The sequence below is a fragment of the Pseudophryne corroboree genome, chromosome 6 (genome assembly GCF_028390025.1).
Source record: "Pseudophryne corroboree isolate aPseCor3 chromosome 6, aPseCor3.hap2, whole genome shotgun sequence".
NCBI classification, from domain to species: Eukaryota; Metazoa; Chordata; class Amphibia; order Anura; family Myobatrachidae; genus Pseudophryne; species Pseudophryne corroboree.
The window spans coordinates 49367722-49381642 of record NC_086449.1 but is presented as its reverse complement, the minus strand read 5'-3'; the positions used below and the strand labels follow the sequence as shown (position 1 = coordinate 49381642).

General features: G+C 49.0%; 1 pseudogene; it reads left to right on the top strand.

Annotated features, from left to right (window-relative positions):
• Positions 1-13921, top strand: part of LOC134934235 (zinc finger protein 271-like) — a 115548-nt pseudogene that overhangs the window by 82907 nt on the left and 18720 nt on the right.

Genomic DNA, 13921 nt, shown 5'->3' with positions numbered 1-13921 from the left:
TGGGATCTGTCACTCAGTGTGGAAGACATACATTATCTGGTGTGAATACAGCGGAGTCTCAGCCCCAGATCAGAATGACTTTGATGAGGGGCTTAGTCATCCATTGAGTGTCAAATCACAGCCCATTTTATCCCCTTTCACTGGAAACTGGCCTCCATTTTGGAGTTTCAGACCTTTATCCAGGTGTTTTTTCATAAGAAACCATGTTATGTTACCCTTGAAGACTTAAATGTGTACTCTCCAGTTGATTTAGGGAGTAATTAAGACTGGATCAATGCAACAGCAGCCGTCGCAGTCTGAATTACTTTGCGGAGTTTGCTCGCATAGCGGGCGCACCCCTGGAGCCCAGTGATTGACAGGCAGTCGTGGGAGGGGGCATGCCAACGGCATTAGAACGCTGTTGGTGGGGCGCGGTCTGGACAGCGGAGGCGTTTCCGGGCCGCTTGGGGGGGCGGGCCGCGACAGCTGCGTGATGTCACATGCAGCCGCTGTGACCCAAAACGCGATGGGTAGCTCCCTGTCACTGCCAGGAGCTATGCTGGCAGGGAGCTACTCGTCAGGTACATAAGCATCACCGCTGTGCGATGCTTTTATACCTGTGTTGACCCTGACATGCACGGCAGACTTGCCCTGTGCTGGGCATCCCCCCGCATGTCAGAGGAAATGATCGTAGAAGTGCTAAATTTACTACATCTACGTTCAACTTTGAATTCCCCCCTTAGTTTCTATGTTTCATTTAGATCAGGAACTTATCCTGCTGGCTTCTCAGCATTCCAGTTCTTCTAGTTCTGCGAGCCCATTTCATCTCCTGCATGTGATACACCCCTTAGCAATCTATATTGATCAGACTGCTTAGCAAGGCAGCGAGCTGGTCTTCCCTGCACACGTTTATGACATTTTACAGATTCTCAATACCTTTTGTGTCTTGGGATGCCCGTTTTGGGTGTTGAGTGTTGCTCACGGTAATTCCAAAGCATGCCCACACTTTATAGGCTCGCTGTGGGAAATCCTAGTGTATGCAGTTGCCCCCTGAATGTAGGTAGAGAAATCGGGATTTCTGCTGCGGGGTACACTGGGCTGTACAAGGATGAACACCGGGGTGTAGAGTAGGATCTTGATCCGAGGCACTAACAGGCTCAACTGTTCCCAAGATGCATAGCGCCGCCTCCTCTATAACCCCGCCTCCATGCACAGGGAGCTCAGTTTGTAAGTTGGTGCCATGCAGTAAGCAGGCACTTAACTGGAGGGCTGCCTCAGGCAGTCTATTGATAGCTTTAATTACAGATTTTTTTTCTAACAAGACTTCAAGGGCTGCTGCAGCCCGTTTTACACTGTCCGCACGCACCTGGTGGGGATGCCAGCAGGGGGAGCAGGTCGGACCTGTGGCCCCTCCCTCCAGCCCCAGGGCGCCATTTCTACAAATGTTCCCGCCCTGGAGCTGCATTTCTCCCCCTCACTCCCGGTCAGCAGCCATTACAGATAGATCCTTGATGTTCCTGGGAATGCTAAGGCAAATCCTCCTCTGTGGAACCACCTGATTGCCAGTGCTGTGCTTCCTACAGGACACTTAAGTATTCTACCTGTCACTGGGACAGTGTTAGATTACTGTGCGTTTTTATATCTATCGTTATCACATATAGCCATACTGAGTATTACTTTGTATTGCTAGTACAATGCAGTTTATGGTACATAATTTCTGCATGGGTACGCTTGTGACTATATACGTGTGTGTGCATGTAGCTGCTGCGTGGTTGCCTTATTGCAGGGTATTTCACTCAGTGGGCTATTCCTATATTGCTATACCTGAGGGGCCAAGTGTTTCAGGTTTTTCTTTGTTTAACATAGGATCGTATCACAAGATATATTGACGGTGTATTTCTCATACGTCCTAGAGGATGCTGGGGATGCTTCAAGAACCATGGGGTATAGACTGGATCCGCAGGAGACATGGGCACACTATAAGACTTTGAATGGGTGTGAACTGGTTCCTTTCTATATGCCCCTCCTCCAGACTCCAGTTAGATTCTGTGCCCAGTGAGACTTTATGCACACTGAGGAGCTCTCCAGAGTTTCTCAGAAAAAGACTGTTAGGTTTTTTATTTTCAGAGAGACCTGTTGGCTACAGGCTCCCTGCATCGTGAGACCAAGGGGGGAGAAGCTGACCTACTTCTGAGTTTCAGGGCTCTGCTTCTCCAGCTACTGGACACCATCATTAGCTCCAGGGGGTCCGATCACTACGGTACGCCTTGCTGCTCGGTCCCGGAGCCGCGCCGTCATCCCGCTTGGAGTCAGAAGCCAGGTGAGTATATGAAGATCAGAAGACTTCAGTGACTGCAGAAGACGGCTAGTTGAGGTACCGTGCAGCGACCGCGCTGTGCGCCATGCTTCGACACACTGAAGAGCGCAGGGGGGTCGCCGTGGGCAGCACAACAGCCTCAATTCAGCACTGAGAGTGATATATAAAGTGCCTAGGTACAAATCAAAGACCCCCGCCAGTATAAATATCCAATTTAAGCGGGACTGAAGCGCGCCAGTAAGGGGGCGTGGCTTAGCCATCACAGCTCTGACCAGCGCCATTTTCTCTTCACAGAAGCTGCAGAGACGCTGAGCCTGGCCTCCCACACTACTGTACAAGTAACAGGGTGTAAAACGGGTGGGCACAAGAGATTTGCTAATTATTTAAGTATAAAAGCGCTAGCAGGTCTGGGCAGTATTGTACTCGCTTCAGAACCGGGATAGGCGCTGGGTGTGAGCTTGCAGAACTTCCTCTGTGTTTCTTTAACAGGCTTTGTTGTGGTTCTGTCTCCTATAGCCCCATTGTGGTTGTGGGTGTCGGTACGTGTGTCGATATGCCTGAGGCTGAGTGCTCTTCCCATTAGGAGGCTGGAGTGGGGACAGAAAAGACTGTGAGAGTGACTGTGTCGGCTCCACCGACGCAGGATTGGGTAAATATGTTGAGTTTTCTGAATGCAAATATGGAGCTGTTGACTAAAAGATTGGATAAATCTAAGTCTAAGAACCAGACATGGAGAAAGTCCATGGAGGATGCATTGTCACAAGCTCAGACCCCTCCGGGGTCACACAAGCGTTCATTTACCCAGATAGCAGATATGGATACAGACACGGACTCTGGTTCCAGTGTCGACTATAGTGATGCCAGATTGAATCCTAAACTGGCTAAGAGCATTCAATACATGATTGTGGCAATAAAGGAAGTATTGCATATAACAGAGGACCCTGCTGTTCCTGATACTATGGTCTGTATGTATAAAGGAAAGAAACCTGAGGTAATGTTTCCTCCCTCTCATGAACTGAACGCTCTTTTTGAAAAGGCTTGGGAAAATCCTGACAAGAAGGCACAGGTTCCCAAAAGAATTCCAGTGGCATACCAGTTTCCTTTTGGGGACAGGGACAAATGGGAGTCAACCCCCACGGTAGACAAGGCTTTATCGCGTTTATATAAAAAGGTGGCGCTCCCGTCTCCTGACACGGCAGCCCTAAAGGATCCTGCAGATCGTAAGCAGGAAAATACACTAAAATCCATTCGTCACTACAGGGTCGCTACACAGGCCTGCCGTTGCTTCGGCATGGGTGAGTAGCGCTATAGAAAAGTGGGCATATAACTTGTCATCTGAAATGGATACCCTAGACAGGGATAGCGTGCTTTTGACTCTGGGTCATATCAGGGACGCTGCAGCATATTTAAAAGAAGCTGCAAGGGATATTGGTCTTTTGGGATCAAGGGCCAATGCCATGGCAGTCTCAGCTAGGAGAGCATTTTGGATTCATCAATGGAATGCTGATACAGAATCTAAGAGGGTGATGGAGTCGTTACCGTTTAACAGTAGTGTCTTGTTTGGCGACGGCCTCACTGACCTGGTATCTACGGCTACCGCGGGTAAGTCGTAATTTTTACCTTATGTGCCTGCGACACAGAAGAAAACGCCCCACTATCAGATGCAGTCCTTTCGGCCCAATAAATACAATAAAAAGGACGAGGGTCCTCCTTCCTTGCGGCGAGGGGAATAGGAAGGGGAAAGAGGTCACAGGCTGTGGCAAGTTCCCAAGAACAGAAGTCCTCTCCGGCTTCTACCAAATCCACCGCATGATGCTGGGGCTCCGCTGCAGGAGTCCGCACCGGTGGGGGCACGTCTCAAACTTTTCAGTCAGGTCTGGGTGCACTCGGACCTGGATCCTTGGATATTAGATATAGTAACCCAAGGGTACAAATTAGAGTTTCAAATCGGCCTTGCCAGCTTCTCTTCTAGAAAGGGAGGTAGTATGCGCTGCAATACTGAAGCTGTGTCAAAATCAAGTCATTGTCACGGTACCCCTGTCACAACAGGGGGAAGGCTTTTATTCGAGCCTGTTCGTGGTCCCGAAGCCAGGTGGCTCAGTCAGACCGATTCTGAACCTAACATCACTCAATTTCTATTTAAAGAAGTTCAAATTCAAGATGGAATCTCTCCGGGCAGTGATCTCCAGTCTGGAGGAAGGGGTTTTCATGGTGTCGGTCGACATAAAGGATGTCTACTTGCACGTTCCCATATATCCACATCAGGCATACCTGAGGTTTGCTGTTCAGGATTGTCATTACCAATTTCAGACGTTGCCGTTTGGTCTGTCCACGGCTCTGAGGATTTTCACCAAGGTTATGGCAGAAATGATGCTTCTCCTGCGCAAGCAGGGAATCACAATTATCCCGCAATTGGACAATCTCCTCCATAAAGGTGAGGTCCAAGGAGCAATTGCTGAAAAATGTTGCGCTATCGCTGACGATTCTGCAACAACATGGTTGGCTCCTAAACTTGCCAAAATCACAGTTGGTGTCGTCGACACTGCTGTCGTTCCTGGGTATGATTCTGGATACAGAATTAGTTTTTCTTCCTGTGGAAAAGGCTCTGGAAATAGAGAACATGGTGAAACAGATTCTGAAACCAGCAAAAGTGTCGGTGTTTTTCAAAGCACTCGGTTGCTGGTGAAGATGGTAGCGGCCTACGAGGCCATCCCGTATGGCAGGTTTCATGCCAGGGTGCAGGGTGTTTCAGTGGGACCTGTTGGACAAGTGGTCCGGGTCTCACCAGGACATGCACCGGAAAGTACTATCTTCCAGGACCAGGATCTCCCTTTTGTGGTGGCTGCACAGTTCTCACCTTCTAGAGGGACGCAGGTTCGGGATTCAGGATTGAATCCTGGTGACCACAGATGCAAGCCTCCGAGGCTGGGGAGCAGTCACACAGGGGAGACATTTTCAGGGAAAATGGTCAAGCCAGGAAGCTTGTCTGCACATAAACATTCTGGAATTAAGGGCCATTCACAACGGCGTTCTGCAAGCAGAACATCTTCGCGCTCTGCCCATCTTGATTCAGTCAGACAACATAACAGCAGTGGCGTACATAAACCGCCAGGGCGGAACAAGGAGCAGAGCGGCGAATGCCGAGACCATGAAAGTTCTTAGCTGGGCGGAAAGACATGCAAGCGATCTGTCAGCGGTCTTCATTACGGAAGTGGACAACTGGGAAGCAGACTTCCTCAGCAGACACGATCTCCATCCAGGAGAGTGGGGTCTTCATCAAGAGATATTTGCAGAAGTGACAAGTCGTTGGGGAATCCTCAAATAGACATGATGGCGTCCCGCCTCAACAAAAACTTCAGAGTTATTGTTCCAGGTCGAGAGAACCTCAAGCAATAGCGGTGGACGCCCTAGTGACACCGTTGGTGTTTCCGTTGGTCTATGTGTTACCTCCACTTCCACTCATTCCAAAGGTGATAAAGATTATAAGAAGAACAAGGGTTCAGGCAATACTCATTGTTCCTGATTGGCCAAAAAGGGCCTGGTATCCAGATCTTCAGGAGTTGCTCATAGAAGATCCCTGGCCTCTTCCTCTACGGGAGGACCTGTTACAACAGGGGCCGTGTGTGTATCAAGACTTACCGCGGCTGCGTTTGACGGCATGACGGTTGAACACCAGATCCTAGCTCGGAAGGGTATTCCCAGTGAAGTCATTCCCACACTTCAGGCTAGAAAAGAAGTAATGGCAAAGCATTACCACCGTATTTGGAGGAAATATATCTCTTGGTGTGAATCCAAGAAGGCTCCTATGGAAGAATTTCAACTGGGGCGTTTGCTCCATTTTTTGCGAGCAGGTGTGGATGCGGACCTGAAGTTAGGCTCCATTAAAGTACAAATTTCGGCCTTGTCAATCTTCTTTCAGAAAGAATTGGCCTCCCTTCCAGAAGTTCAGACCTTCATGAAGGGCGGGCTGCACATCCAACCTCCATTTGTGCCTCCTGTGGCACCGTGGGATCTCATTGCAATCTCATTGGTTTGAACCTTTGCGTAAGGTTGAATTAAAATTCCTTACTTGGAAAGTAGTCATGTTGTTGGCTTTGGCGTCCGCAAGGCGGGTGTCTGAGTTGCCGGCTTTGTCTCGCAAAAGCCCCATTCTAATCTTCCATGCTGATAGAGCGGAGTTGAGAACTCGTCAGCATTTTCTGCCAAAGGTGGTTTCATCGTTTCACGTGAACCAGCCTATTGTGGTATCAGTGGATACTGACTCCTTGGCGAAATCGAAGATATATAAAGATTTAAATCCTGGGGAGGGTTAGAAAATTTAGATACTTATTTTAGGAAGTCCCATTACAGATAGCAGAAATGTAGTGCAAATATTAACTACAGATATATAGGAATTATATACTTTTGATACTCCTCACTACCTAGAAACTTTAAAAGCAATACATGAGCCAATTTCGTGACATCTAGTGCATAGCAATTCATTTTTAATCACGACCTACTCCCAATCCACTGCTATTGCAGACATGTCCTTTGACGAGGACAGCGCATATACTGATCCCACAGACACTGACACTGATGTTTCTTAGGGGGAAGGGAAGTCATTGGTGGATGTCCCGGAATTGATTGAGGCAATCGGGCTTATTCTTCAGGTGGCTGAAGATTCTGAGCCTGAGACTGTCTCCAAGAAACGTAAGAAAGTGGTTAAACAAGTTTTACCCCATTCTGAACACCTGGTTGACATACGTCAGGAATCCTGGAAAAATCCGGGGGCAAAATTTACACCGAATAAGAGACTGTTGGCTCGCTATCCTCTCTCTTCGGAGGTATGTAAAAATTGGGAAACCCCTCCGCCTGTAGATTCTCATGTGGCGCGTATGGTTGTTTCCTATGCTCTGCCAGTAACTACCGTCACCTCTCTGAAGGAACAGACGGATCGACGTGTGGAGGGCTGTTTAAAAGCGATTTATACCCTAACAGGGGCTGTGCATAGGCCAACAATTGCAGCGACTTGGGCTGCTGAAGCTGTTGAGGCATGGGCTCAGGAACTTGAGGCGGACTTGCCTTCCAATGCATCTGAGCATGCTCGACAATGTGTCTCGTATATAGCCACGGCTTCTCTGTACCTTAAGGAGGCGGCCTCCGATGCCGGGGTGCTCGCGGCCAATGCTGCTACTATGTCAGTCTTAGCCAGACATATCCTTTGGTTGAGATCCTGGTCGGTGGATATGGATTCCAAGAAAACCCTGGAGGTGCTTCCTTTCAAGGGAGATATTCTCTTTGGAGAAGACCTCAATAAGATTGTGGCTGATCTGGCTACTGCTAAAACAGATTGCCTACCTATTACGGCTCCTTCAACGCAGAAGGCTAAAAGTACTTTCCCTTGGCCCTTTCATCCTCCAGGAAAAGCGAAAGGTCAGGCGTACCCAAAGCAAGCGCATGCTTCCAGACCTGCCAAGCCCAGACCGGAGCGTGCCTGAGCCGCCCGTCAGCCTGCTTTTTTAAAACGGACAAGCATGCCGCATGACGGGGCGGGTCTCCCTCTGGGGGATCCCAAGGTGGGGGGCAGACTTCTAGGTTTTGCCCAGGAATGGTTGAAGACCACTTCAGATTCCTGGGCGAGGGAAGTCGTCGCTCGAGGTTATGCTATACCCTTAAAGACTCATCCCCCGCAGCGGATTTGCCTGACAGATGTGCCTCTGGATCCAGCAAAAGCAAACCTGTTGTACTTGGTGGTACATTCCCTCCTGATCACAGGAGTGGGTGGTACAGGTGCCTCTGGCTCAGAGAGGCAAGGGGTACTATTCACCGCTGTTTCTAGTCCCAAAACCGAACTGGTCCTCTGGGCCCATTCTCAATTTGAAATCCTTGAACAAGCATGTACAGGACTCCAAGTTTCATATGGAAACTCTGCGCTCTACTGTTCTGGCCATAGAGCTTGGGGACTATATGGTCTCTGGACATACAGGATGCCTACCTGCATATTCCTATTGCGGTATCTCATCAACAGTACCTGCGGTTTGCGGTGGGCAACCTTCATTACCAATTTCGGGCATTACCCTTTGGTTTGACAACTGCTCTTCGAGTTTTCACCAAAGTAATGGCGGTCATGACGGATACACTCCGCTGTCAGGGGTCAGGATCCTACTGTACGATATGTTGATCCTGGCAAATTCCCCAGAACTTCTCCTGTGTCATCTCGATCTGATGGTCCAGTGCATGACAGCCCACGGGTGGCTGATCAACTGGAAGAAATCCTTCCTGGTTCCTGCTCGGAGCATGTTACACCTGGGAGTGTTATTGGACACTCTCAACCAATGGTTGTCCCTGTCTCCGGAGTAAGTCCTGAAGCTTCAGGACAGGATTCAATGCTTCCTATCTCGTCCGCAAGTGTCGATACATTCGGCTATGCAAGTTCTAGGTCTCATGGTGTCTGCTTTCGACATTGTGGAGTATGCTCAGCTCCACTCTCGCCCTCTGCAGAAGTTGAGTCTGACCAAGCGGGATGGCCTGCCTCACCGGATAAGATCTCACATGATCTCATTGTCTCCAGAGGTCCGCCCGTCACTGAGCTGTCGGCTGCAGGACCAACAATTGAGCAGGGGCCGTCCATTCTGGATATCCGACTGGGTCCTTCTGACAACGGATGCCAGTCTGAGAGGTTGGGGCGCGGTGTTGGAACAACACTCTCTTCAGGGTAGGTTGTCCAAGGAAGAGTCTCTACTCCCGATAAATATTTTGGAACTGCGGGCAGTGTTCAATGCGTTGACAATGGCCCAGCATCTCATACAGAACAGACCTGTTCAAGTACAATCTGACAACGCCACCACGGTGGGGTACATCAATCATCAAGGCGGCACTCAAAGCTCATATATTTGCACACACCGTATTCCCTGATACACACACAAGGACTCCGGTGTGCACAAAAGAATGGGCGCTGGGGTTTACCAATGGAGGAGATTTTTTCCCATATAATTAGTGGATACTGCTGCTCTTTAGTTAAAGGATAATTACATTCCTTATACAAAACAAAGATATAAAAACATACCCCCCGGGATACAATCTCGGGAGTATACCAAGAGCGCTGCTTCCACCACAATTTCTATACTATTATATTATTTCACAACCGGTTTTATATTCAATCTTTTTTATTTATAAAAATAGTACTCTAAATAAGCACAGATAAAAAGAATTTCATCATACACAATACATGCTGCAGCATAATAATGAATATTACAACTAAAAAACCTAAGAGGCTTATTTGTATCCGGATCTGAGGCTTATATTAAAACCAATTTAGCTGGGTAATGTCCACATTACATCAATATGTCCCAGTAAGGTATAAAAAATCCTCTCATTTCATAATCTCTGTGATCCAAGATTGATTCAATTAATAGTTGTATAAATCTTCAGATTGTCCCAATTTTACTTGGATTCTTAATAATGTGTGCACACATATATATTCTTTACCTTCACAGGTGTTTATCATACGGATATTGATTTCACCTCCAGTGCTGGACTCTTTGCTGTTACGGTTCTCCTTTAGTAATTGCAGACCTCAATCATCATGTACTTCTACTCACAGTGCTCAGGCTCCCTCTGCTGGTATTAGCCCGCATTGCAGTTCACACTGTGTGATAGTATTGCTGACCCCGTGTTACAGCGGTCCGGAGGTGAAAATCTATTACCACGGTCACTCGAATACGCGTTTCTCCGCCTTGATGCTCCCTGAGGAAGCCGCTGAGGGAGCATCAAGGCGGAGAAACGCGTATTCGAGTGACCGTGGTAATAGATTTTCACCTCCGGACCGCTGTAACACGGGGTCAGCAATACTATCACACAGTGTGAACTGCAATGCGGGCTAGCACTCAAAGCTGCATGGCAATGAGGGAATTATCATCAAGGATTATTCAGCGGGCAGAAAGCCATCTGCCGGCCATATCCGCAGTGTTCATTCCGGGCATCCTGAACTGGGAAGCGGACTATCTCGGTCGTCAGGACGTAGACGGAGTGGAGCCTCCATCCGGAGGTGTTTCAACTTCTCGTGGACACGTGGGGCCTTCCAGATGTGGATCTGGTGGCGTCTCGACACAATCACAAGGTTCCGGTCTTTGGAGCAAGGACAAGGGATCCTCAAGCTGCGTTCGTGGGTTCTGGCAATTCCATGGAACTTTCAGCTACCGTACGTGTTCCCTCCAGTGTCACTCCTGCCCAGAGTAATATGGAAGTACAAGCAAGAAGGAGGAAACCTTCTGGTCGCTCCAGCGTGGCCCAGAAGGCACTGGTCCTCCGATCTACTCTGTCTTCTCTTGGGATCGTCTACTTCCACAACGACCTGACCTCCTCGTTCAGGGCCCTTGTGTTTACCAGGATTTAACCCGTCTGGCTTCGACGGCATGGTCCTTGAGGCTTCTGTCCTGAGGGCCAAGGGTTTTTCTGAGGCGGTCGTTCAAACTATGTTGAAGGACCGTAAACCGGCTTCTGCTCGGATCTACCATAGGGTCTGGAATGCTTACTTTACTTGGTGTGCGTCTCACGATCATGACGTTTTCAAGTTTATTACGGCCATACTGTTGGCCTTTCTACTACAGGGCCTGGACTTAGGCCTGTGTCTGGCCTCCCTCAAGGTTCACATCTCTGCCTTGTCGGTTTGGTTTCAGAGAAAAATTGCTACCCTACCTGATGCACATCCATTCACTCAGGGTGTGTTGCGGATTCAGTCTCCTTATGTGCCACTTGTGGCCCCTTGGGACTTGTCGGTGGTTTTGGAGGCCTTTACAAGAGTCTCCATTCGAACCTCTTGCATCTGCTGACCTTAAGTGGCTTTCCCTTAAGGTCCAATTCTTGCTGGCGATAGCTTCAGCTAGAAGGGTCTCGGACTTGGGTGCCTTATTCTGTAAGTCCCCCTATTTGATATTTCTCTGACGTCCTAGTGGATGCTGGGACTCCGTAAGGACCATGGGGAATAGCGGCTCCGCAGGAGACAGGGCACAAAATAAATGCTTAAGGATCATTTGGTGTGCACTGGCTCCTCCCCCTATGACCCTCCTCCAAGCCTCAGTTAGATTTTTGTGCCCGGCCGAGAAGGGTGCAATCTAGGTGGCTCTCCTGAGCTGCTTAGAATAAAAGTTTAGTTAGGTTTTTTTATTTTCAGTGAGTCCTGCTGGCAACAGGCTCACTGCACCGTGGGACTAAGGGGAGAAGAAGCGAACTCACCTGAGTGCAGAGTGGATTGGGCTTCTTAGGCTACTGGACGTTAGCTCCAGAGGGACGATCACAGGTTCAGCCTGGATGGGTCACCGGAGCCGCGCCGCCGTCCCCCTTACAGAGCCAGAAGAGACGAAGAGGTCCGGTGAAAGCGGCGGCAGAAGACATCCTGTCTTCAGACTAAGGTAGCGCACAGCACCGCAGCTGTGCGCCATTGCTCTCAGCACACTTCACACTCCGGTCACTGAGGGTGCAGGGCGCTGGGGGGGGAGCGCCCTGAGACGCAATATAACACAAATACCTTAGCTGGCTAAAGGAATACATCACATATAGCTCCAGGGCTATATGGATGTATTTTTTCCCCTGCCATTTTACACAGAAAAAGCGGGAGATAAGGACGTCGTGAAGGGGCGGGGCCTATCTCCTCAGCACACTGGCGCCATTTTTCCCTCACAGCTCCGCTGGAAGGACGGCTCCCTGACTCTCCCCTGCAGTCCTGCTTCTGATTCAGGGTAAAAAAAGAGAAGGGGGGGCATTTTGGCAGCAGATAATAATAAAACAGCAGCTAGAAGGGATTAACACTTATATAAGGTTATCCCTGTATGTATATATATATAGCGCTGGGTGTGTGCTGGCAGACTCTCCCTCTGTCTCTCCAAAGGGCTAAGTGGGGTCCTGTCCTCTATCAGAGCATTCCCGGTGTGTGTGCTGTGTGTCGGTACGCGTGTGTCGACATGTATGAGGAGGAAAATGAGGTGGAGGCGGAGCAGTTGCCTGTGTTAGTGATGTCACCCCCTAGGGAGTCGACACCTGACTGGATGATTGTGTTTAAGCAATTAAGTGATAATGTCAGCAATTTGCAAAAAACTGTTGACGACATGAGAAAGCCGGCAAATCAATTAGTGCCTGTTCAGGCGTCTCAGACACCGTCAGGGGCCCTAAAACGGCCGCTACCTCAGTGGGTCGACACGGATACAGATACTGAGTCTAGTGTCGACGGTGACGAGACAAACGTAATGTCCAGTAGGGCCACACGTTACATGATCACGGCAATGAAAGAGGCATTGAACCTTTCTGACACTACAAGTACCACAAAGGCGGGTATTATGTGGGGTGTGAAAAAACTGCCAATAGTTTTTCCTGAGTCTGATGAAATAAATGAGGTGTGTGATAAAGCGTGGGTTTCCCCCGATAAAAAACAGCTAATTTCTAATAAATTATTAGCACTATACCCTTTCCCGCCAGAGGTTAGGGCGCGGTGGGAAACACCCCCTAGGGTAGATAAGGCGCTCACACGTTTATCTAAACAAGTAGCGTTACCGTCCCCTGATACGGCCACCCTCAAAGAACCAGCTGATAGGAGGCTGGAAAATATCCTAAAAAGTATATACACACATACTGGTGTTATACTGCGACCAGCAATCGCATCAGCCTGGATGTGCAGTGCTGGAGTCGCATGGGCGGATTCCCTGACTGAGAATATTGATACCCTGGATAGGGACAATATTTTGTTAACTATAGAACATTTAAAGGATGCGTTGCTATATATGCGTGATGCGCAGAGGGATATTTGTACCCTGGCATCAAGAGTAAGCGCAATGTCCATCTCTGCCAGAAGAGCATTATGGACGCGACAGTGGTCAGGGGACGCAGATTCCAAACGGCACATGGAAGTATTGCCGTATAAGGGGGAGGAGTTATTTGGGGCTGGTCTAACAGACCTGGTGGCAACGGCTGGAAAATCCACCTTTTTACCCCAGGTTACTTCACATCAGCAGAAAAAGACACAGTCTTTTCAAACTCAGTCCTTTCGTTCCCATAAGTACAAGCGAGCAAAAGGCCACTCTTTTCTGCCCAAGGGCAGAGGAAGAGGAAAAAGACTGCACCATGCAGCCGCTTCCCAGGAGCAGAAGCCCTCCCCTGCTTCTACCAAGTCTTCAGCATGACGCTGGGGCTTTACAAGCAGACTCAGACACGGTGGGAGCCCGTCTCAAGAATTTCAACGCGCAGTGGGCTCACTCGCAAGTGGATCCCTGGATTCTACAGGTAGTATCACAGGGGTACAAACTGGAATTCGAGGCGTTTCCTCCTCATCGGTTCCTGAAGTCTGCTTTACCAAAGTCTCCCTCCGACAGGGAGGCAGTTCTGGAAGCCATTCACAAGCTGTACTCCCAGCAGGTGATAATCAAGGTACCCCTCTTACAACAGGGGAAGGGGTATTATTCCACACTATTTGTGGTACCGAAGCCGGACGGCTCGGTGAGACCAATCTTAAATCTAAAATCTTTGAACACTTACATAAAAAGGTTCAAATTCAAGATGGAGTCACTCAGAGCAGTGATAGCGAACCTGGAAGAAGGGGACTATATGGTGTCTCTGGACATCAAAGATGCTTGTCTCCACGTCCCAATATACCCTTCT